Source organism: Apis cerana, linkage group LG1 (assembly GCF_029169275.1).
Source record: "Apis cerana isolate GH-2021 linkage group LG1, AcerK_1.0, whole genome shotgun sequence".
Classification (NCBI taxonomy): Eukaryota; Metazoa; Arthropoda; class Insecta; order Hymenoptera; family Apidae; genus Apis; species Apis cerana.
Window position 1 is genome coordinate 23,171,852 of NC_083852.1, and position 27,295 is coordinate 23,199,146.

At 38.7% G+C, this 27,295-nt stretch overlaps 2 protein-coding genes across 5 annotated transcripts in view; one reads left to right on the forward strand and one right to left on the reverse strand.

Annotated features, from left to right (window-relative positions):
• Positions 1–7,853, reverse strand: part of LOC108002046 (glutamate receptor ionotropic, kainate 2) — a 191,366-nt gene extending 183,513 nt beyond the window's left edge. For all 4 annotated transcript variants that reach the window (XM_017063419.3, XM_062087170.1, XM_062087169.1 and 1 more), the window contains exon 1: positions 7,713–7,853. The gene's annotated coding sequence lies outside the window, so the exon portion shown is untranslated. The remainder of the gene's footprint in view (positions 1–7,712) is intronic.
• Positions 7,854–8,960: 1,107 nt separating this feature from the next.
• Positions 8,961–27,295, forward strand: part of LOC108002045 (glutamate receptor ionotropic, kainate 2-like) — a 94,525-nt gene continuing 76,190 nt past the window's right edge. The window contains exon 1 of the mRNA XM_017063415.3: positions 8,961–9,097. The gene's annotated coding sequence lies outside the window, so the exon portion shown is untranslated. The remainder of the gene's footprint in view (positions 9,098–27,295) is intronic.

The following is a 27,295-nucleotide window of genomic DNA, read 5'->3' on the forward strand; positions in this document are numbered from 1 at the left end:
TTTTCCTAAATACGCCAAAGTCACGAGTTTCCTGAATTATAAATATGGAAATCCCGAATCGAGTGGCGGTAAAATCGAAACAGAAATTATATAAGAGCGAACAGAATCGAATCTAATGCTCAAGGCTCGCAAAGCCTTTTTTTTTTTTACGAAAACAGAGAGGAAGAGGAACGTTGCGATGAGAGAAAGCTTCGCGAACCGAGAATGATATATAAACGCTACGAGTTCCTATGGACAGGCTATCTCGTTGTAACGCAAATATACCATTTTGCCATCTCCACGATCTTAAAATAAATCGAGCAAACGAGATAAAATTGCACATTGCCAGCCAGTATTCGCTTCTCCGATAATTTGCATCGATGTTATCCGTAATCTATAAACCACAACTAGAACACTTCAAAGATAAATTGAGGATTTTTTTAACGCTTAAATTCTTCCAAAAAAAACACCTAAGTATTTTACACTTCGTAGAATAGATATTCTAGGAAAATCGTGGAATGAGAAACGACCCGGATATGGAACGGAAGATGAATCGCCTCGCCGAAACAATGTCGAGCAATGTTTTAATCATTTAACACGCGGGCAACGATTACACTAAACCCGACAGTTTCCAGTTCCTCGAGTAAACTTCTACGGTAAATCGTGGAGAGGTATTGTCCGCCCAGACGGTGTTGGAATTCGGGGGGACAACCGGCGAGGAACGTATGAAATTCCTAGTTGACAGATGGCTCATCGGCGAGGTCGCGTTAATAGCGAAAGCATGCATCAGATACTTGAACAGATTCGGTCTGTCGCTTTGTCCGCCGCCGATAAACACGGTCTCAGAAACGGTGACAGAGAACGGTCAAATTTCCGCCAGCTCTCGCCGATCCGCCATTGTATTCGGCCATCGAATATCACCGACCGAACGTTAGGTCAGAGTGGAGATCGATGTTGTATCGGGGGACAGTGATTTATATAGTTAAACTCGCCATTATAATTATTAATCTCCACTCTGTCGAGAAACACAAGTTTCCGCCAATTTCCACGACGAGTAAAGATGACAGTCCCTTTTGTACGCGAAATGCAGGATCGAAATAGGTCGCGACGCTTCTGAGAGAGTCGTTCTGCTCGATCGGCCGATTCGCGGAGAACCGTGGCAGGGACGACGGTGCCAAGAACAAAATGTGGCGGATATCGTGGATGCAAAGCTGTGTGCACGACGAGTTCTGCCGTTATGGATGGATAGGGGAATGACGATGTGCTTGGTGAAAAGAAAAAAGGCATCGAGTATTTGTTATCGTCGGCGATACGAATGTTTGCTAGAACTCTCCTCTTCCCTTCGGAAGATACTTATTGTACTTATAGTATTTGCTTCAAAAGAAATTCTCACGTTATGAATTCCCCAAAAGTTTCCAAGAGAACTTTTGCTTCGTATAATTTTCAAACGCACAATTCTTTCCCTTGAGTTAAAAAAAGTCGAACGAAATTTTTAAATAATAAATATCGTTTTGCGCATTTATTATCGACGTTATCTTAGTTTTGCACGAATTAGGGGAGAGGAAGAGAAGAAAAATGGGGCGAGATGAAAAATCAAAGCTGAAGAAGCTTACATTTGAACAATACATTTGCGCCAGTTTTTGTTTTTTCTTTTTTTCATCCGTGCACACGAGGGTGCAAAGTGCAAAGTGTCGAAAGAAAAAGGGCCGGGCGTGACAATGAGCATCGTTCCTCCGACAGGAATATTTTCGACAGAGATGAAACAACAGATGGGAAAAGGAGGGGGAGGCGCGAAAAAGAGTTGATTTAAGAAAAGATGAAAGAGCAGAAGATGGAGGAGATGAGAAGTGTGGAGGATATACGCTCGCATCGTATCTGGAATACGAGCTTTGGCTTCTTAATTTCATCGTCGTCCGTGGAATGAACCGTGTTTCGCGACATACTTTCACTTCCAATTCCCTCCAAGTTGGGGGGAGAAAAAAATTAAACAAGTCTTTCTTATGTCGTGTATCCTTCTCGCAATCGAGCTTCTTTTCCGAGAATATTTTGCCGAAGGATTAACGCCACCGTGGAACAATTTGCTTTCTTGATACTCGGAAGAAGAAACGTTACTACTACTGATCAACCATTTTCTGAAAACGAATTTTAAATTCGGATTTCACGGACGAATCTTCTTGGAAGATTGTAAGATTACGAGGATATTCGAACTTCATAGAAATATACAAACGAGACACGTAAAAGGGGATCAACTTAATGAAAGATTAATCGTTCTTCGTTGATTTTTGATGAAACCGCTATTATATCTAACTTTTTTAATCTTCTTTCGATAAATACGTTTTAATAGATATTAGCATAAAAGTATAAAGTATTAATACCGCAGCCAAGTTTTCAACGAGATCAATATGCAAATATCGAGCCGGGCTGATCCCATCTGTGCATCGATCGCCCCGGTTCGATGGCCCTTCTTCGGCTAAAAACTTTCGACTACGAGGAATTAAGACGCCGTAATGGCCATTGATCGAGTCATCGATCAAGCTGCTATCAGTGGCAAAACTTGGAGGACGCATCCGACATGCGCAAGAATGGATTTATGGATCGTGACGAGATCTAACGGTATTATTCTCGTATTTAATCGGTACACGGGATGATAATATCGTGATATTCGTTGTATTCATCCGTTATATCAGGGATACAATGACGTGACAATTATTAGTATCTTGACAGTTACATTGAACGAAAACTTGAATTATATTATATACACGCAAAACTGTTTTTGTTTTTGACACTCGTTAATTAATGATATTTCGAAAGCAGGAAGAAGATACTGGTAATTCGACGAATAATGAAATGTAACGTTATTCGTGATTAAATAATGTATAATACGAATTAATTATAAACTATTATTAATTAAATTATTTGATGGAAATTAATTAATTTGACGAGATAAACTATGTGTAACAGTGTTATTTATTTGATTGCGATGATGCACGAGTGTAAAATTATGAATTACAAGTAAAACTAATTATTAACTACGGTTAATAGAGAATATTAATATGATAACAATGCCCGATTACTTTCTGTCGATAAACAAAATTTTACATTAAAAAAAAAAAAATTCATCGATCCATCCATACTTTCCAATATTTCAATTTCTTGAAATATTCCATTCTCCCCAGTGAGACAATGCAATCCAACTCTATTCACACGGATATACAAAATTACTCATAATAGCTAAATCAAGAGACAAGTAACATAGAACCATAGTTGACCATAATTCAACCATTCAAAGTGAGAAACAAAGCAGAGAATTTCTCATGGTTAATAATCTGCCTTCCAAAATCTGATCTTATTCATTGTCTCGTAATATCCAGAACCATCAATCCTTCAATGCATTTCGCGGTAACACAATGTATTATTTCGATACAATACCAATTGCTTTTCCCACAACTACTCGCCTAAACATAGTTTCAGAAATAATATATCCCGACACGTGTTTTCATATTAGATGGTAATCCGTTGCGAATCGAACACAATAGCATCCTACATACGAGTGCATGTATCTACTATTGTTCCACCGTTCGAATTATGTGCATTTCAATCATGACTTATCGAGTCTATAAAATATCTAGACTCGTAGGAATTGCAATTGAATAATAAACAAGGAAACAGAATCTGGCCCCTGACGAGCAGAATCTCGTGTTTCCGGTAATCAATTTGCGATAAAATCGATGTCGCTGCGCTCTAAGACGCGATATTCTAGAGAAGGAATCGAAACTAATCTCGATCGTTTCACAAATCGTATCGAAAATCGATCTATCTATAAAAAGATTAGAAATGCTTCTATTAATCTCAAATTTTTTTGTTAAAAATATTTGTAACAAAATTGATTCATTTCGCGCGGAAACGCAAAAATAATATTCGTGAAAGTAAAAGAAATGAATTTCAATTTCCCCGATACGAATTTTCGTGTAAATTTATTACGAGAACGATACGAATTTTTCATCAAATTCGAAAGGATGAAAGGTAGAAGTTTGATCTTGAGAAGAGAGAGTAGAATAGAGGTTCGATCCGTGGATTACGAAACGCCGTTGTTTGTTGGCGAAGATTTTTCACTACGCGCACCCCACCACTGGGAGAAGCCAGTTCGCGAGAAATAAAGGGGACGAATGAAGTAGCGTAAATTTTTCAACACCGTTGGCGACACGAGAAATTTTCTCACGAAGAATCTACTAAGTGGTTGGAAACGGGCACTACATCAACGAAAGATAAGCCGCTTAATTTCGAACGAGATTAGTCTGGACGTTCAATCTCCTATATCGCCCTCTCTTTGGCACGTAACGGCGCCAGTATCCCTCGCCGAGGTTAATCTCGGGATTAATCCGGAAACGAACTTTCCTAGTGTGTACCATTTTTCCATGGTCGTTCATATTTCCGATTATATCACCGATTATGCGAATTCTTTTCTAAAAATTCTCTGCTGAAAATTGTGCGTCTCGTTATCTTTCCAGTTTCGCGCTAAAAACGAAAAAGGGAGGGGGAGGAAGAAATAAAAGAGAAAGAAGAATACGGAACATTGTTTTAGTCGAAACAAAACGGTTCGATAACTCAAGTGTAAATTGAATTTTATACGGCTCCAAGAAAATTTGATATATCATGTATATCAGATATATCGAATGAAGAAATTTTTAAAGGATAAAATATCGACGAATGCGCGATGCAACTTGATCCTATATGAATGGTTGAATAATTTCCCAACTCTGTGTCGTATCTCGCAATTCTAAGCTGATAATTTCATGGTTTGCCAAGTCTATAAATTAGGGTATTCGATTTACGCTCTTTGGTAATTCCTTCATTCAGGATTTATTGCATTTAGCACGACGGTATACAACGAGGCGCGACGTCGTTCTTTAAATTATAAAAATATAAATGTATTCGTGCAATTTCTATCGCTTCACAATTTCGCGGATAACGTGCGTAACGTACTTGTTCAACATTTAATAATAATATATCATCCATTTTAATATAACGTCCATTCTAATTTAACATCCATGTCAAGTTTAATATATGCAAATGATGTAAATGATATTATAATCATATGACGAAAATGATAATTCTAAACTCTCGTTAAAACCTGTAATCTAATATAGCTGTGCATATATCTGTGAATTAAAACTGTCTGCATGATATAATCCATTCGAGATTGTAAAATCTACGATCAATATTGGACGATATTGGAAGTATCTGATCGTTGGAAAATAATTTTTCTTTCAAAGAGAGAAGTCAATTCATTTCCCGATGATTCTTTTTTTTTTTCACGATGAAAAGATGTTACGGAATGACAAATGTTCCCGCGAACTGAGACAAGCCACGTGATTCCTTTGTGGTAAAGTAAACGCGATTCAACCATAGAAAGCGCGAGAGAGGATGACAAGTGCTGTGAATTCGCAAACACGCATCCTCGACACTTTTTCATCCCCGAAGAAACAACTAAAACAACCGACAAGGATCCTTTCTCGTCGTCCTTTTACGAGCAAATAAATTTCTCACTTTGGATCGAACTTGACCCTGTCCCCATTCAATATATCAACCCGTGATATAGTGCATTGACTTAACCTTCGACCCTAACTGGCGAAAAATATGGGGTAAACATTCTTCCAACGTAAATACCGTTAAAATATTTTATACATGATGGAAATTGGAACGAAATATTATCGTAAAAAATATAACGATGACTCGATAGCTGATGGATTATTTCTAATTATATATCGAATAAAATTCGTAAAAATAACGGGAAATTTTAGCGTAAGCTCGTGAATTGATACGTGAGGAATACGTAGATCTATCGTGTAAATCGAAAAATATACTTTAGACATTGGATTTCTTTTCAAAATGACGTTTTTCTTTCCGAACCTGTGAGCAAATACATTTCCCTTCGTAAATATAAAACGTAGCAACTAATGAAAATTATAGCAGTTCATATTTAACTGGCGAGTCTAGAAAAAGCAATTTTAGCAAAATTCTTGAAAAATCAACTCGTCACTTTAGAATTTCAATGGTTATTTCCTGTACCATTTTCAACCTTGCGTCTTTATAAAAATTAAAAGAGCGTAAACAAAGTCTTTTTACTTTTTTCCTACATTCATGTTGCCCTGTTATTCAACATACCTTTTTGTTGCACTTTTAATCTTTAGAATTCATAAAACCAGACGGAAAAAGCACATTTTTGTGCACGCGCATTACACTGTCGATCTTTCACCTATGGAATGTCGATGGTAACAAACGAGAGACAAAAAAGAGTTTCGAATGAAAAAGATGATTCGAGATAAAAGCTATAAATTCACGATAAACTATCCGCTATAAGATGTTCGCACTCCTTTCTTTCTTTGACCGCAATTTGAGGAAATTGTTGGCGGTATTTTCGTAGGATATCTATATCCTCTTTTCAGAGGAATTGCAAAGCAGATGTAAAACCGTCGCCGACGGGTTATGGCTTAATAGGACCGCTTTGTACTTGTCGCGAGGGAGAAGTAAAAAAAAAAAAAAAAGAAAAAACACTCTTGAGGTTAGAACGGTGACGAGCAAAAACGAGAACGAATCGCGGAGGGTCGATTGTCGGTTATCATATCTCGAGCAGATACTGGTTGAAAAAAATCTGAAGAAAAACTCGAGAATAACGATCGAATAAAATTTTGTGCAAAACATGCACTTATAAAATATAAAAGGAACAAAACAAGTGGTAAATCATAAAGGAAGTAAAAAAAAAAAGAAAAAAGAAATTTACTTTAAGATATTAAAATGGATGATATAATCGGGTAAGTGGTTCGAGTCGGTAATCTGATTAACCGATTATTTTTCCATCCATAAAAGTAATAAGAAACTGCGCGTATGTCAAAGCAAATAAAATAAACAAGGAAGCAGTTTTAGATTACCTACAAGTACGTAAGTAAATAAATTTAACGAGACTTAACGGACTACATCTATGTCTAGAGCAAAGTGCGTAAACATCGAACGTGTTTTATGAGTAAACAAAATACTGGGTATCTCGCTTCTATTTCTATACCCCTTCTGTACCCCTATATATACGAACAACAAGAGTCGCCCGAAGGAATATTTTTTTCTCCTCCGACTCGACGTTCCATTTAAAACGCACCAAGTGATTTTGAAATAACAGTGGGATCTTGGAAAAACAATTTTTTCTCTACCAATATCAAAATTTTAAGAAATAGCTTACGAGAAAATATATTACTTTTCTACCATAAATTGTTATAGCTATTGTATTATATTGAAATAAAATGTATAACTTTTATTATGAAATGTTCGTTTTTAAAATCATTGTGTTTTTTATTCAACGTTGGAATTCAAATATTTCCGTATAAACCATATCGCGAAAATAGATTTAAATCATTCAAACGAACATTTCATATTGCCAGTCTAAAAAAACAAAGATACAATTGAGAAATTGCAAATTCCGATATTTAAATGCATTAATTTCAAAAATATTTTCTATTATCTAATTTCTTATGTCTAATCTCTCTATTTTTTTTATAATTTAATAATGAAATATAATTTTAATTATATTTCAATTTTTTTAATTATTTACTTATAAATATGGCTATATAAAACTTTTTTCTTAAATTTTTAGGAAAATTATTTGTTTAAAATTTTTCATTGTTTTTGTAGACCGACAATATATCTTACGTATATAATATAACAAATATGTACATATAACTTACGCATCAGGGAATATTGTCCAACATTTTCGATAAATATTTTCTCTCGATTATTTTCCTTTCTCATCCAATCGAAAACTTTCCTGTCAGGAATCGTAATCCAGGCGGAAGTAGATTCGCCGCGTAAAATAGAAGATAGAGAAAGACAATAGAATTTCAAATAGTCACATCTACCTACACACAAAGGCCACTGTTTCCGCGGTGAAGAGGATATACAAAGACAGTCAATCGATGCCAAGACTCGTCGCCAATCAGCCATCAGTGTATAGCGTTACTGGGGCATGGCGTAATATTATCAGTGGATGAAGCCAAAAAACTTGCGTTCGCGATCACGAAGCTTGCGAACAATCACTGACGTTCTCTGTGCTTTCACATCTAGTTATCCTCGTCATGGTTATGAAACGAGTGGTTACGCGGCACGTAAAACAATTACGTTTCCGTTCAACGGACAAAACGGTTTCTTTAATCCATTTACGTCGCGACCAAATACCTCTCTCAAATTTGTCACCGTTCCATTCCCTTTAAGGATTAAGAGTCGCCTGGCGAAACACCGTTCATAACGTTCTGTACGACAGTTCTAGCCGGACGTAAATGGGTTAATGGCCGTCGTAAAACAAAGCCGAGGGACGTTCTCGCGATAAACAGAGTAATATTCTTATCGTTTGATGCCGGAGAATTCGCGGGAAAGTAAGCTGTTACAGAAACGCCCTCTATAACACCATCGATTCTAACACACCTTTGAGACCGGAAACAGAAATAAATACACTACCGTTAAACGATATGTCGCGTCACACGAAAAAACGATAAGGTTAGAAACACGTTTGATCGAAATCTTGTTGCACAATACGCGTCGCGATTCACACGTAACACATATAACACAAAATTCAACTACGATTGAATAAAAATTACGAAATACTATCTGCGAGCTGTCCGAGACAGACATGTTACACCGTCGAATGTCGAAAACGAACTGCGTATTAATTCGTTCGAACACAATACGAAACTCGACACGAATACAAACGGAATGTTTATGTCGACCGAGTAAGGACGTGGAACGCGTACTTTGATTGTAAACAACAAAATTGGACGAATTCGCATGAGCACATGTAACGCCTTCGAAATTTATATCGATACTTGCATCGCTGACACCTAGTGGCTACTCGTGGTAACAGCATCGATTGTCAAAGAAGGTATCGATAGTTTTACCGCCAATACTGGCAATGTGGCGTCGCATCGTAATTCGCAATTCATCGTGTCGATAAAAATTGTGTTAAAATTAAGATTTTAGTGCATAATTGTTGGTTGTAAAAATATGTGATTATTGTTTCGTTATCAAGAAACACTGTGAAATGGAGGAAGACAATTCTTCGGCCGATTTCTTCTTCGAGGTAAGTATAAGAGTAATATTATACATATACATTTATATGTATATTCCATAATTATTTGATGATTACATTTTATTAAGCTTATCAAGATTAATAAACTCATTATCATATTTTTCATTAAATTCATTGTCATATGATGAAATTTCAATTCATTAATGATCATTATCGTTCATTAAAAAGAATGTTTTCTAAACTAAATAATGTAATCAATATTTAATTAGAATATATATAATACATGTATATATTTATTCAATAAAAAAAATATAAATATTTTATTTTATTTCTCATTAAAAATTTTCTATTTTAATGTTAAAAACGTTAAATTTTATGTAATGTTTGTTATTTATATAATGAAATAGCAAACAATACGAGACTTTGATTTAATAAAGATGAGTTAAAACGTGAGAAATTCGATATCAAGAGATTCGGTTGCATAGGACCCAGTATTGGCAATTCTAGACTCTCAGATCTCTATACAGATCATCTTGAGTCCTTGCAACCTGAGATAGATGCATATAACCTACTACATTCGATGCACTAAATTCCGTATTTAATATAGATAATGGCCAATAGTATTAAATATTAATCTTAGATGTAAAATTTCGTGAAACACGATACGTTCGAATCCACATTCGATTCAAATAAAATTCGATTCATTCGATTCAGTATATTATACTAAATATTTATTTATTCATAATAAAAAACAAGTGAAATTATCTAGCTATTAATAAAAATCTCGTAAAATTCGAAATATAAATCTAGAAATATTTATAATCTTTTATTTCTTATAACTTTTAAAAAAAAATCTGCGAATACGATTCTTTTTATAATTTTATTTGAAAATTTATTTTAATGTATCGAGGAAATTAATATATTGATCATTTCACATATTTGAAGTTATAAATATTATAATTTGATAGAGTATTGCTCAGTCAATTTTCCAAATTGTTTTGTCCTTAACTGGGATATTTTGAATTCTTTTTTATTCGTTCGTTTACATCATATATTATTCCGCGCAATAATTACAGAGAATGGAAGTACAATTTCCATATAAATTAAATTTATTCGTACTTATATATACATTTGTAATGACGATTCTAAAAGTTTGATGTTTTATCCGAAATAAATTTTACTTTACACGAAACATAAATATTAAACGTGATCAAATAACAGTCACATCATTGTTTAAAATTCCATAGTATATCTACGTATCAAATGACTACTATCAACGGGCCAATTTTTTTCAATTCCATAATAAACATTCAATGTTTCTTTTGAAATACCCGTATAAAATTCTGTAAATTGCGCGTACAAATTAGTCATCCGACCCAAGAAATACCCGTCGAATGCTCTCGAGTACACGCATAAATATGCATATGTGTACATACATTTATGCATATCTGAATCTGTGTACTCTCCCAGGTATAGTGATAGATGTATACGTAACCGTGGATACATATATATCTAAGCAAGCCAGAGCAAATAGCTTATTCATCTTGATACAGACTGCTTTAATTGACAGTATTATGAAAATAATGAAATTGGTGGAACAAAAGTACATTCGATGTCGAATGCACATCGAATCCAGGTGTCTTCCTTCTTGTGTATAGCGTAATCAATCTATCGATCGACGTCACCTGCTACGTCGGAGGATACGTAACATTCTGATCTCTAGAGGAATTCATGTCTCTATTCATGCTAATATACGTCACTAATTAATACACGTCACTCGACAAATATTATGTATGCACGTCGAGAATGAAACGTTCGTTCATAAGAATATTATTAAGCCAATCGATAATGCACGTAGATAGAATTCATCGTTGCTCCAAAAAATCCAAATTACGTAGTACAATAAGAATGTAGATACGTCGAGGTCGGAATCAAAGTTCAAAGTTTATCACTTTTGGGATGAGGAATTGAAAAATTGAAAATTGGATTAATAGATGGTTGATAATGGTGGTGGATGGCGGATTAAGGATAGATTGGTTCCATAAATGAATTAGTCTATTTAATTAAGAAAAAAATTTCGTAACGGTTATCAAACAGATCTTTCATTCGATATGTTATACTCTTTGTTCCATAATTTAATCATTAAACCGTGGACAGAATAAATTTTTATCATCATATGTGCAAAATATAATTAAAATAAAATATATTTATCAATTTTTTATATAGTTATTCAGAAAGATTTATATAGTAGTAGAAAAAAATATTCCTTTTATGCAGGATTTAATTATTTGTGATTGAATAAAATTTTTTTGATTCACCTACTAGTATTTCATCCTTTGAACAAAATAAAAAAACTTTTTTGTTACAACTAAAGCTAAAAATCCTGTCTGTGACATTTATCAATTATTTTTTCCCCGATGAAAATGTACAATATCGTATCTAACGATCCACTCGAAAATTTTTTACATATTTGACTGCGTGCGTTCCAGTTCTCGTTTATATATATATATATATTTTTACGAATTCTCCACTAACGAACAAAATAAACGATACCTGTGTGTCTAAAAACGTTGTTCTAATCAAACCGGCAACAATAACAACGCTCAAATAAGTTAAAGCATTTATCTCTTACGTCTTAAAAAAAAAAAATAAATAAATCGTTAATATTTAATTGCTCTTGACTTTCATATCTCAAAAACATTACCATTTTTTACTTTATCGTAACGCTCCTCTCTCGAAAAACAAAAGGGGTCCTTTGCACGTACTGGCTGCGAATTTACAAGTTTCACACGTGAAAACAAGCAAAGAAGCGAAACGTAAAAGAGGACGAACCATGCGTAACGAGCCATAAATTGGAAACTGCTTGTTAAATTTTTAATCAAAAAATATCATAACACCGTAACGAAATCTTGTTCATCTTCTTTAAAAAATACACAATGTATATATATATATATAAAAAGAATCTGAAGCGAAGAAGCAATCAATTTCCTTTGTTTATATCCTTAAGTCGTTCAAACACTCGGCTTGCACATCGTCGCAAGGGAGAATCACACGAGACATACGAGAGGGTTGACCTAGATGTATCGCGCATGCATGCAGTTTGTCGTGCGTCAAGCTTTCCTTCCTGATCGACAACACCGGTGATAGCTGGCAACTATAGAGCTACTTGGGCACCTCTCGATGAAACGCACACAAGAACGCGCTTGCGGATACATCTGCGGATACATACAGGGTAAACCGAGTGAATACAGTGCACAGGTGGCGAACAGTAAGAGCACGCGCCACGTTGCGCGTCTATAAACGCGAAACCCTGATCTACCGATCGATCTCGGTTACGCGTTTGCAACATCGGTGGAATTGTACTGTGATGCGCCGCCCGTTTCTCTCCGATCCTCGTGGGAACGTTTAAACGTGCTTAAAGATTACCCCATGCCCCCTCCCCCCTCGCTATTTTCTCAGGATATCAAGGGAAACCGCATCTAGGATCCTCTGTAGGGAATCTTCTCCCATAGCCGACTTTTTATTCTATCCCGATCATTCCCGATCTGAGCTTTCACGCGCCCGTTTCTTCACAATGGGGAAGCAGGAGGAGAATAGATCTTCTGAATGTTTTCTTCAATAATAAATGGAAATTTCTAAATCTTTCTCGATATTTCGAAAAAAATATATAAAATTACGACGAATCTGTTGCTCTATTCATTACTCGCAAATAATAAGAAAAATCCAATCGACTTTTATCCCAATCTTTTCTGTTTAACGTTTCTGTTCTAACACGCGAAAAGAAAACACGTAAAAACAATTGTGAATCGAGTGAACGAAGGCAGAAATAAATAGACGCTTTTGGATATTCAGGGCGAATCGTCCATTAAAAGATATCGATGAATATTTAAAGCGATCGCGACTTTTATTGTCAATTGCGTATATAGATGCGCACTCGATTTTCCATTCGAGAGAACATCAGAGTCGAGAAGAAAGAGTAACAGAGAGAGAGAGAGAGAGAGGGAAATAAGATTTGAATAAATTATTTATCAACCTGTAGTAGCCTGTTTCGAACTGTCGTATTTGAAACGATGACGATCCGGTGGAGAGAAATATTTTGACGGTTTCGAGGCTCGACTCTGTTTTTCGATAGAGAACGATTTCATAGCCTGCAGATATATCATCCCCTGTTGACGAGAAAGCCAAATCGTCGGGACAAGGCGCGTTTGACGGTCCGACATAAGCCGTGATATATCGATGGAGCGCACCGAAGATGGATAGACGGGATAAATACGGAAGCTTCCTTGACAACTTAAAACAACAAGAAGAAAGTTTCACCCTATTTTGCGCGCGTATCGCGTAATCGATGAAAAATGCCGAAGCTAAACGGTAACGTTGCCACTACAGGGAAAAACTTCACCGGGGAAATCTATGCAAACGCTTCGAAGTGCTCCCGGTAAATATTACACGCGGCTTGGGAAATGATTCTTGAACTTTTCGAAGGGAAAAATAAGAAAAATCTTGGAAGAACAACTTTTTTAAAAAAAAGGAACAAACGTTCGTTCTTAAGTAAATCTTCTAAAGAGCATCCAGAGCTCGATGGCTAGGGCAATCGAGATATATGATACGTATGTGTTCGTATGTGTGCACTTATACATATATACAGGTATATTTAGGTAGACGATATCCCGGAAACTCGTCGATTCATCGATTTCTCGGCCGTTCGTAACTTCTTCCTTCCTTGGAGCACACATAGGAAAGCTTGGAACATAGGTGCTTGGAAGATCGGAGGAAGTTTCCTTCCTCGAATCGTTCCTCTTTTAGACATCCGAAACACTTCCGACCGACCACTTTCATCGCTATAAACAACGTAACCTCTAACCTCCCCTGCACCACAGGGAACCAACCTTCCAACGTTTCACAATTAATCGTCTGGCAATATACCGTTGTACAAGCAATGTAATCCAGCCGGCGAAATGTCTTGGCGTGTTAAATTTCATTCCGTGCCAAGGATTAAGCAACGGTACGTCGTTTAATACCGTAGAACGTACGTACACGTACGAGGAGTAGAATGGACGAGTGAGAGAATCGACGAGGAGAAGATGGTGCGGAAGGAAAGCGTGAGCGTTTCGTTCTGTTTGTAAAATGATCTTGGATAAAGAGAGAGAGAGAGAGGAAGGGATATTAGCGGCGGATTAATTTCCACCAACTGAATGAATCATTGTCCGTTTGAGGATACTTAAACGCGGCTGTATCGAGAGGAGGACCGCGTTTCAGGCGCGGACACCGTATCGAGACCGCCTGGACGATTGTACGTACGCCGCGAAACCTGGCAATCCTCTGAATAATTGCTCAATTCAATACGTAATCATGCTACTTCCTGTTCGCAACCCTCCGTTCATACTGTCTGCCTTGCACGACTGCCTGCCTGCTTCCCAATAGGGATATATAATCCCGTTTAAGCCGGTTATAAGCATACCCCAGTACGAGGTGGAAGTACATTATGTTCATGGACCTGGTACACGTTCGAAGACTAGGCGCCCCTTTTAAGCCACTAGTAGTACGTCTTCCGGAATTTCTCGCTAATAGGGAATTTCATTAATCAAACTTGCCGTAGTATTGATTGAACGTCACTTTGTGAATTAATGTTTCGCGACGGATGCGGCAAATTTCACGGAAAAGTCGATCGGAAACGAGAGTTCGAGAAAAGAGACGTGAAAAATCTCTCGGGTTTTTTTATTTTTATCGTTCGATTGTTGTCGAGAAAGAAGAGAAGAAAAAGAGGGAAACGGTTGCTTGTAAACGTGGCAGCAACTGTTTGATGTATTAATTCAGAACGCCGTATCGCGAAGCCTATTAGAATCTGGGTTAACTACTCGACTAAGCTGTTTCTGTGTAACTTTCAATTAAGAATGAGTAGCAACAACGTATATAGAATCAGTGGTAAATGGCTTAGTTTTCGTAATGCGATACGGTTGCCTACGGTCAAAGAAGCTTGCTCAGTTTAATTATCGATTACGCATTTCTGTCATTTTCGCGTACGTACATGGAACAATAAAAAATCCATTAACAATACGAGCGCGTTATCCGTGACTCGCGGCATTGTTCCCGAACCGCTTTATCAACCACTTATCACAACTTTGAATAATTAACGACTAATTGAATCGCTCTCGAACGCACAAAAGGCGAGAATGATTAACCCATTGGACGAAATAACTTCCATTCCTTAACAAGATTTTTCAAAAATTTTACCTTCGAAAATACGAATTTATAAAGAAACGTTGAATGAAAGATAAAACACATCTTCGAAACGTTTTAAACGTCAAAATGGTTATTTACAACTGCGAGGAACGCCGCTAGCCATTTCCAATTTCGCTCGTGAAAAATACGTAACACGGTTTAATAATACGTTGGAAAGTAACGACATCGTTTAATACCGAGAAGGAAAGCGTTGTCGCACACGGCCCGCCCGATTTATCGATGCTGGAACCGCGGGCAGCCGTATCGATTCGATCGTAAGTCAAAGGGAAATTATACAATGGAGCGAGCACGTCGAGCTAGAGGGGTCAACGATATTGGAAGCTGAAAGTTCGCGCGCGGTTCAAACCGTAACTCGATTCAGCGACGACGTTTCAACCGACCGCCAACTTTCGCCGCGAATTTCCAACCGATATTTACACGCGACCGAAGATTTAATAAAACATCGAATTCCTAGGAATAGGCGTCTTAGGAAAACGCGCACACACACACACGTTTCACTATCGAATCGATAATATATGAGCCGAGGAAACGCGCCGAATTGAAACTAGTTCGATCGGATGAAAATCCTATTGCTAGGATATTTCGCGGCATCTGCCTCCCTCGAAAACTTTCTGCGTGTCCGTTGAATGATATTACCAGTTCTTAGGTGAATGGAATATCGTTAACGAAGTTGGAGGAGAAAAATCGTCGCGAATAACCGAGGGAGCGATCGAAAAATTTCCATTAAACGAAAGTGAAATATTTATCGCGTATCTCGCGAATCTGTTTATCAGAACGAGATACATCTGTGTTAATCTGTTGATCTCGAATTCACGACGAATTTAATCTGTATGATACATACGAATACATCGCATCGCCAAATCGGAATGCTACGAAGAAAATGAAATTGGGATCGATTTGGATTTTTAATTACCTAAAGATATTATTTTCTAGATTTAATTTCGAGGTTGGAATATAGAGATATCGGATATGAGAATTAGAATAGGGGATATCTCGTGCAAGTTGGGAAATTCGGTTTCACGATCTTGCTCGGATACCGTTAGCACGGTATGAATGGTTGACGCTCAAGCTCGGACATCCCTTACGGCGGTTACGGCTAACAACCGATGCATTCGATTTACAAACAGGCACAACGTACCGTGTTATTGGACACGTTCCTATCTGTACCCATTATTCGTCACGTGCGCGCGCGGTGCCCGAGCTGTAAATTATGCCACCCGTATAATGTCAGCTCGAATCCCTAAATCGAATCAAAATCTCACGTAGCGACGATCGGCGGCCCGGCGTCTACAAATATTTGCCTATGCCAGTAACGAGAATGCTATCGAGAATGAGCGACGTTTGTCTCGTCTCGTCATTCAAAGGAAAAAGTCAGCGAGGCGCGTTCGTCTTTCGTGAAGAGCTCTTCTCGATCGGTGAAACGGATGAAAGCGATGGAGAGAGAAATCGATGATGTTAAACAAAAGTAATGGAAAACGAGAGATTTATATATATTTCTGGATGATCGTCACGAGCCCTCTAAAAATCCTTTTTTTAGTACGCGAGTCATCGATATAAATATGAATTTTATTAAACCCAATTGTTTGTTTTCAATGTGGAAATTCGTATCCGAGAACCTTGAGCTTTTACGGATTCAGACGTACTAGTATACTATTCATCATCGAACGAGTCTGTCCTTCGTTCCTTCGTTCGCTGTTTCTATTTCGAGGAGGAAATAGAACAGACGTAAAACTACAGTAATTTTCGAATTCATCATCCGTCATGAGCAAATCTGCGCGAGGGAAAGACGTTCCATTTAAAAGGGCTTTAACGAAAGTTCCATTTGCGCAATTAATCGCGCGACAAGACAGCGCGATAAGCAATTTCCTCGGAACACGTCCGCTTGCTGCTAATGAATTATTATATTTTCATTATCGTTTGGGAATCGAGACGAGTTCTCTCTGAAAGAAAGGCGCGATACGATCCGATAGGGCGCCGACAGGAAATCGGGCGCCCTTTTCTTAGCGAGCACTCCCGCTCCATTAGCCAATAGCTGACTTAATGCCCGATCATTCGATTACAGGGCGTCGAGACTTTTCCACCGTTCCCACCGTGAAAGTTTCAACTTCCGCTCCACGATTAAGTTAAAATGCAATTTTCTCATCTGACCCCTGTCCCCTTCTTCTTTCTGCGCCGCTGTTTCTACCTTTTATTTCCGCGCTGCTTCTTCATTTTATCGCGGTGCTCTGATTCAGGAGAGAAAAAAGGAAAAAGGGAGGAGGGGGAGGAGGATTCGAGAGAGAAAGGAGGGAAGGGAGGAAAAAGGGGAACGACAAAAAAAGGAAGGAATAAGCAAGGAACTTTCGTTGAGGCCGGTAATCCGTGCCGATGCGACGCTTATTATTCTTTTATTTGACGGAATCAGGGCACGAGGGGACTTCGTGGTTGCAAGTAGATGAGGACAATCAGGCCTCGTGGCCGCGTCGAATGAAAAAGTTGCGTCAGTGCCGGTGAAAATTGCGCGGTTGGCCATGAATACAATAAATTCAATTCTTCCCTCGAATATCGTTCACCATTCTCTTTAATAATACCTGCTCCAACAATTCGTCCGTGTGTTCCGCGTCAACGAATCTCCATAATTTGTCAGGAATTAAAATAACGATACGAATTTATTTCGTTGGATGATGTTTCTTAAAAATATATATATATATATGTGTATAATCTTCGATGTCGTAAATCTCTGACTCCGTAACGTCGCCTAAGTCCCCAGAACGAAATAATACGATAAAAGGTGAACGTAATTCAAAAGGGAGAGATACTATCCGCGTAGTTGGGAAGACGAGATCGTCTCGGAGGGACCGAGGACGACACGATGGGGCGAGATGAGGATTTATGAGGTAGACATTAATATGGACAACCGGTGTTGTCTCTCGGGCCGAAAATGTAATAGAGAGAAGTAAGAAGCTCGATGAAAGGAGGAAATGAATGGAAACGCGAAGAATGAACTCTGTGCGGCGAGACTTTTCCTTTTTTCTTTCTTTTTCTTTCTCTTTTTACTTGACGCAGTCGCGTGAAATAAAATAATGAGGATGAGATAGAAAGGAGGAGAAGGGGACGTGAGAGTGAGAGAGAGAGAGAGAGAAAATGAAAGCTGTTCGGATGAACGATACGATTTCGAGATGCACACCTTGGGACGCATTATGTTCTTATTACCCGTGGATGGAGGCATTCTCTCTCGGTGGAAAGAGCATTGTTGTTATTTTCCAACCACGTCGATCCCGGGGTCACGGCTAAATACCTGCTAAAGAGATTTTCAGATTAACCCCCGGAGGTTAGACGCGAAACCGGGGAATGCAGCAATGTGCCGAGCCGGCCTCTTCCTCGTATAATTATTTACACTCGTACAACCCCTTCTCCTCCCTCTCCTGTCTCGTCGCAGAGACAATGAATATTCAACGTGGCGCGGCCGAATTAGCGAAGGTTTCGATACGTTAATGAGAGCGCGTAGACACACGGGGCGGTGCTCGAGGAAAAAACGGGGGACAATGCCGCGAGACGGAATCCGAATTCGAATCGAGCAACCATGTCGACGATGGATAGTTTTCGACGATGGATAGTTTTCGACGATGGGGAGATAGTGGAAACGCGAAATTCTGGTCGTAAAAAATAAGAAGAAAATAAATAAAATTCGTAGTCGAGGAATTACTCGACGTTTCGATCGCAGATAACCTTCTTCTTTAGCTTCTATTCCTCTGTTAAAAAAAAAAAAAAGAAAGAAGAAATTAAAATTACGAGGATATTTATACGTTCAATCATCGAATTTGATTTCGTCAAAATATTATTCCGTATCTTCCACGTTTCGATTCCCTTCCCCTCCCCCTCCGGAACCAATTCAACGTGTCAATTCGCCACATTGACAGGTTCTCGTTTCAGGCTAAATACATCGCGCGTGTATCCCTTCTATCGCTGGCGGCGCGTGCAGAGGGACTAATCGACTCCCATGCGTCGTTACAACTCACTGCATCAAAATCGCGAACCGATCATTCCGTCCGACCTATCGCCGATATGCTTATTTAATCGTGAAAATCGTAATATCCTCGCAGATAGAATTACCTCCGTCGTTGTTTGTCGTTGTTTCGATGCTTTCGAACGAAATAACAATAACGGTTGTCGTCTCTTATTAACCACGCTCAACTAACGTCCATCGAAACTTGCCATTTTTTCTCTCCCTCTCTCGTCTCCCAGCTGATCATCCGTTGCGTTTCCCATCGAAACGAGGGGCCGCTATCGCACCGAAAGAGACCGAGCACCGAGGTGATCGTGGCCCAAGTGGAAATTCAATATATCGAGTGCTCCGCTTCTGCTCGATTCTGCCCGCTCTTTCTCTCTCACGCCGCCTCCTCCCCTCTACACACCTTTTCACTCTCCACCCACTCTCGCCCTGTCCACGGCCGAGCGAGTGGCCGCGCCACGTTGTGTACGTACAGTATCCATCCACGCATTGTGCACGAGTCGCGGCCCGCTTTATTGAAAAACCGCTTTCTCTCTCGCGAGAGGGCCGCGCCACAACGGAAATTGCAGGTGAATTCTTTGTGAGCCGGGGCCGCGGTATTCACCGTGTTCACGGGCGAGAATCTTTTTTTCCAAGGGTGGTGGGATAAATGAATGGAGTTGGCGTGCGCGTCGAAATGTTTTGTATGGGCAGATTTGCTCGATGATAGGAGGATGGGGGAGGGGAGGGGGGTATGGAGCGATTAAGGCGATATTGGGAGGGGAAATCGTAGCGAAAATTGGGATTAAATCGAACGTTGAAAAGGAGGAGGGATCTTTTTGTATAGAATTTATTATAAAGGGAGTGTTTTTTGAATTGGATATCTCGCGTAGGGAAGAACGGTGAACGGTTTAATAAAGCGAGCGAATAGAAGAGAGGTGAAGAGGGAAAGATTGGATGAAAAAAAGGAAATGATAATGAGAGGGGGAAAAGATACCGATGATAAAAAGAAAAAATGAATAAAAAATTCGTGTTTCTTTAAAACACGGTTCCCATTGTTTAGATATCCCAGCAAAAAAATATAATTTAGTTAGTTGAATTCAGTTGATTTTATATGCAAAACGTTTTAATTAATCCGTGAAATATGCAGTTTTCGTAACGCGAAAGTCGGATTCGCCCGACTATTTATCGAGAACGCCTAATGAAAATGGAATTCTAATTGTATTTTTTATACGGGACTGTAGAAATGAATAGCATAGTGAATAACCATTTTCCGCCTATTTTAATTAATTTCTCTTCCTCTAATTTTTTCTTTTTCCTTCTTTTTATTAATTCATTCGGTTATTTATCAGTTACTTATACGTATGTATAATGAAAATTAAATTATACTCTCGAAGGAAATAGGCCGTGTTTATTTTCAATTTTCAAATTGAATAATTCGATTAAAATTAAAATTAAATCCCAGCGATATCGGAAAAAATTTTTATTCGTATTTTTTCTTTTTTTTTTTTAATCCCATGAGATAGGAACAGAAAAAATGCGTTACCGGAATGTGATTAATGAATAGAAGCGTGCCGTGTTTTTTTTTTTGAATTTTTGAAAAATATACCACGTTATTTTCCTTTGAACTTTGGTGGCCAAAAAATGTAAATACACGCATTAAATTTTATAATAATGTCGGTAATGATTTGTGTACAGAAACGAGTTGTCGGCTCGTTGACTTTTAATAAATGATCCCTGGTTAAGAAAAAAGGGGGAAAATCCATCTTTCGTAAAGAAAAATATGATAACAAAAATACGATAATTAATAAAAGAGTAGAAACGTGATATGATAATTAATAAAATAGAATTTTCGAATTTGGACGCATTTGTTATGATATTTAATTAATACGGATATAATAAATAGGATTTTACATTTTCAAATTCCTCTTGAAAATTGAAATTGTAATGTTATTGTACAACTGTTGTACAATATTATTTCATTCATTCGCGTACGCTTTGTGCTTTGAATCTGTATACATACGTACGTAGATTTGTGCATAAAGCTGCATCGATATCGCGATATAAGTTTACTCTGATATTGCAAACGATTTTTCCGTTAAATACACACACAGCAAATATTCTTTTATACTTTCTGTTATTCTGTATTCGTGAACCACTAACGTGTATTCAGCAAACTCAAAATCCTAAAAATCCCTGTTCGATAAATATTCAAAACGTTAAATGAAAAAAAAAGAAGAAAGAAAGAAAAACAATAATTTTAAATATAAATTTAAAAACTTGTGGCTTTCCATATTTTTATAATGAAATATTGATGGTTAGTTGAGTAGTAGAAAAAAAAAATGATTTTAATATCGTTTAAATCTTCGTTCGGAATGATATTCAAAATTTTGAACGAGCCAGAATTTTCACTTTTCTTATTGACAAAAATGGACAGATATGCATATTCATTACCCAATATGATGTGAAATTCATATGCAACGTGTGAAAATCAATAAAGCCTACACCAAATGGATTCATTAAAGTCAACGCACTCAGATTATTATTTCAACAATATCGATCGGGATAATGGTACATTTAGCAACGGTAATCTTTGTTTTTCTTCCTGATGGAAACGCAAATATATGTGCCATGATATATCCCTGATAACTGCACGATCGACAGTAACAAACGAAAATTTATAAAATTCGTAAATATTTATATAATCCAGACACCATATGATCGTTACGTTATGGAAATGACACCAAAAATTAACGTTATAAATTTCAATAATCGGCGGATAATTCATCTCTAATATTACACCTACTTATTAATTATCATCGAATGAAACGCTTGAAATTATATTTGTCAAGTTGCACCTTTCGAGGATTATATTTAAAATTACGACGTTGGGATAAGGATATCGAATATTTTTGTATCCCGCATTAATTAAAAGCGGAGGAGGAAAGGAGAATTTGTTTAATTAAAAATCAACACGTATTTGATTAAATGTAAACGAAAAAAGGTATGTTTGTGTACCGTTCTACTAAAGGTTCCTTCCTATCTATTTTCGTGTTTGGAAAAGGGTTTTCCTTTTTTTTTTTGTTTCGTTTTCTGCAAACACGCGTTGCACAATTTTTTTATGTATACATACTGTAAGAGCGATTTCCGCGTTGCCTCCAAAGTCGTTGATGGATTGCATTGATAAATATTTAGCGAGGGAACGTCGTGTCGTGTCGGGCACAATTATGACAACAGGCGGCAACGTCGTGCATTCGATGGATTAGTTTATGAAAAATTCGATCGTCAAGACATCGATGACAGTGAATGACAAATTGACATTGCAATCTGAAAAAGAAGCATTTCCGTGATACGGACGTTTATCCTCCAGGGCAGAATTACTTACGTATTCACCCATATTCATCCACCCGCTGTTGCGTCCGATTTTTTAATACATTTTTCCTAATACACATCCAGTGGAAAATATTTTTTTCGCATTAAACGCGGCGAGATATTTTTTTAACGAAATATTAAAAGCGTCACAATGCGATACGCGTAAATTACGAAAATGTACAGGCTCATTTGTACGTATCTGTCCAATTATTTCGAAACAAGTAGCTTGATGAATGCTGATCGCAAGTTCTCTACGTGTCGTGTAAAAATATCAGGAAATATCGGACGCGGAGCGGTTTGTCGCGTAGAAAAATCACGTTTCACCGTGTTATTTTACAGTGAAGTAACAGGAGCGACTATTTGGTACTCTGCCTTTCTCTACAATCACGCGGATGTTTCACAGAGGGGAACGAAAAAAAAAAAAAAAGGAAGGAGAAATAAAGCCCGTTGGAACATTTGAAACGAACAATCAAAATAAATCTAGGCAAAAAAAAAACGGAAGAAAAAAGGAAAAACGAAACGATAGACCCGATGAGAATGCAACTAATCGTTCGACAATTTCGCTCAATTAAAACGATTAAAACTGATTTATTTGACACGCCTGCACTCGCAAAAAAAGCGAAAAGAAAAAACGGAACAAATTGGCGAATCAAAGGGGGGAGGGGGGCGTGACTTGGCGCCTTCGTTCTTAATTAGCAGACGTGCGCTCGATCGTTTGCACAAAAGGGTTCGACATTCAGACAATCAAACGGACCCGTTTGTTTTCCACTGATTATTTTCGAGGCGGTATACCGCTCTTAACAACCCTTTTACGATCCACGGACGCGTTGATTACCCATCCCCCTCCTCTCCGTTTATATCACTGTCGCTCACACTTGCTTCTAACGCGCTCCACACGCGTCCCACCCTCTTTCGCCCCCTCGATATCGGCTACCAGCGCCAATTTTACCATCCAACGACATTAATTCCCCCACCGAGAAGAGAGGTGTAACCGTGTTTCGCGTAATTATAAATCGAGCAATAAAAGTGGTACGCGAGCGTTGTGTTGTAATTATTCGAGGGGACACTTGGAAAATCGGTCGCGACTCGTTTTAACGGTAATTTCGGCCCGTCGACAGGCTTCATTGACGCAAATGAAAAGAGGGTGTTGGTGAACGATGGTGAACACGATCCTCTCGGTTTTTCCGGCCCCTGTCGAAATCGATCCCGATGACACTCGAAATCGATTAAATCGCGTTATCCACCTCTTTCCCCGCCCTCCGTGCGCGAATCATTCTGGAGAGTGAACAATGCCTTCGATTCACGGCTGATGAACCAATTGAGGAGCTGAGAAGAACGATAAATAAGTTTGGAAGGTTCGATAGATTGTTTTATTTGAAAGGATCGATTATGCGAAGGAATCGGCTCGTAAGTTTAAGACCGATACAATCGTTTAATCGTGGCGGTAAGTCAAGTTTCTTCGACGAAATACGTTATGCTTTTTCTTTTTTCTGAAAAAATATTCAAAACGCACGACGACGACGACGACGACGACCTCGTTTACCCTGTCACCGTAACTGGTTACGCAATGCAACCTTTCTCGAAACTTGAAAGCGGCATTTAGCAGGCAGCAGTCGGGAGTGGCGCATGCAACCATTCTGTCAGAGTTTCTAGAAATAGGCAAAGCCAGCGGAGGAGAGGGAATAGTTTCGCATTTTTTCGTTCCAGTTACGTGCCACACAATTCCTGCGGTCCCATAAATCTCTCTCGTTTCATGTCGGCTGTGTACGCCACTCGGTGTAATCGTCCATTTCGTGCTAGACTCTCTTTCTCTCTGTCTCTCTGCCCAACGACGATAGTCCCTCCACCATTCTCGCCAAAGTATATATCGAGTATAACATATACTAGCTTTTCTTCATTCTTCGAGTTTTCATTCCGTTCCCATTTCCCGCAAAAATATACGATCCAAGTTTTTTTTTCTTGGCGCCAGTCAACGAGCACACCGTCACTCTAGCACAACCAATGATAAAGTTGTTTACACGTCCTGTCCTGTATTTCGTTATTCCTTTCCTTCGCGTTCCTTATTTATTCAACCAGGCCAGATTCGAATATATATATATATATCGTTATCGAAACTTCGTAATGGAAAAGAACAGATTTCTTAGAAAATCTGTAAACGAAATCGTTCCCAAACTGTACCGTACATACAATTTCATGTCCCCGCAACAACACCGCAAAACGATTAAAGAATCTTAGGATAAACTCGTAGGGGCAATTGTTCCAGGCCATTTCGTCAAAAATTTAATCTGGTTGTGGAGGGGGGGAGGGGCTAGAACACCAGGACTGCATTAATTAGACCCACAATTACGGTAATGGGGGAGTTGGTGCATCGCAATTATCGTAGCGCCGCGAAGGCAGTTAATTAAGAGAAATTCAATTAAGCTCTTTCGGCGTGCGCTCCACGCTCCGCGCGACGATAAAGGGCCGGGCCAGATTTTCACGCATCGAGGCCGATCCTCGTTTTAATCGGTAAAAACTTCTTTCCTCTCCCTTTTCAAAAAAAAGCGCTCCCTTCTTCGACTCTTTTAAAACGAAACGAAGAAAATGAACTCGATCTTGATCCCCTTCCATCGTCCTACGACTCCTTGCACGCTATGAGAGTAAGAAGAAGCGTTAGTCGCGGCATCACGACTGTGTTAACCGTTTACGAATAATCCTGGCTATCCACCTAAGCTTAACGTAATTGAAACTGTCTAGCTACGGGCCCACGTAACAACGCATCGAGGGATAATTTCGAGAAATGAGAAGGGAGGGAGGGAGGATGGTGTGCAACGCGGACGGAAAATCGATACGTTGTAGGTTAGAATTATAGGGATCGACCTCGGGATTAGCCCACTCGTTTCTCGGCCGAACATTATCGCCAACAATTCAGCCACCTATGCCAAGTTTCCACCCCGAAATATACCGCATCGCTTTATTGTTCCTCTTCGAATCGTTTTAAATGCGTGTATCTTAATATCTTCGAAATGGAGACGAAAAAAAAGGAAAAAAAAAAAACACCTGACTCGTTGGAATCGGCCATCCACGGGATTACCAGCCCCCACTATATCCATCACCAACGATAGCAATCGGTATGACGTCTAGGGGAAAAACAAGCCCCAAATTGTGGCGTGACAACCGGGCTGCTGGATCGGGTGCAAAAACAATTTCCATCGTGGCGGCTATCAATGCGATGAAAACGTCAGCACGAGGCAGGAAATATCGGAGGAAGGGGCGTGGAAATCGGGGAGAGGCAGCAAATAGCTCGTTAATATCGTGACGCGGGGTAAACAGCGGTTGATGAAAGCGGCGTCTCGCTGGATCACGTTATTAGAAGGCGTGGGCCCCTCTTACAAAAACCGGCGGTTTTCGATCAAATATATTAATCCGCCGAGTTGATAAAATTTTCCAAGCGTTTTCGCGTCGGAAAGGGGAAGACGGTTATCGCGAGTGGCACGCTTTGATCGCGTTCTCCCCCCATTTCTCGGGAGGGGAATTCTCTGCGAGGGAAACGCAACAATTTCCGATCCGGCTCGAAATTACCTCGATGATCGGGTCGGATAGGCGTGAACTCTTGCCTGGGCGAAACTATACGGGCACAATAGCGCGTGAAATTCATTAAAGCTCGGCGAGGAGGACCGCGTTTGATTCCCCGCGTCACTCTCTGTCATCGAATTGTTGCGGTTCCGCGTGGACCAGATTTGATTCGTGACCCCTTCGTCTCCTCTCGCTAGTACTCGTATAATATTGACGAAAAAAGGAGAGGAGAAGTGAAAAGATGCTTTAAGAATGTTTCTTTCTTTTTTTCACGTTTCAAAATTCGATTCGTTTTTGGATCTTTTCGTAATTTTTCTCAAAATTTGGTGTATATTTTTTTGTACATACGGTGTACATGATTGTTGCGCGGATTGTTGAGAGGACAATTCGTTTTTCGCATCTGACAGGTAGCATAGAGAGAGAGAGAAAAAATTTTCGAATCGTTTTTGTTTTTTTTCACAACGGGTGGATCTACAGTTAGTAAAAATGTCGAGTACCTTCTAGTGATAACAATGGTGCAACGATTTATATAATTTTATCACGGGTTTATCGATCATTAATGGTTGTCTCATCTCTCTCTTCCAATTTTCCAAAAAAAAAAAAAAAAAAAAGAAAAAAAAGGAATGTAATTTAATCGACTAGAAATATTCCAGTCAGAATTTTCCAGTAGGTAGAAAAATGTCGTTTTCCGCTTTTTAATGTCACGTGGACCGATGTGGACATACGTCTGTTTCACGCGGCGATTCGGCACACAATCGATACGTGACGTTTCGTTGACTTTTATACGAATTTAACCTGCGCGCCCATAATTGAACGGTATGAACCATGATATGATAGATAATCGTTTATCCGTGATATCGACTGATTAATCTGATCGATCGGTTAATGCACCAGTTGCGATGATAAGCCCATTGAAATCCACGTAAATTATGTATTGAAATTGCGAGACGGTGGCTTTAAAATGTCGGCCAGATAGGAGCCGACAGGTGCGCGTAATCGACCGATATTCTTGAAGCATTAAAGAAAAGTTGAGAGTGGAAACTGATGTTCGATAAATGGAAAATAGATACCTTCCACTAATTTCTTACAGTTCGTTCTCGTATTATCGGCAA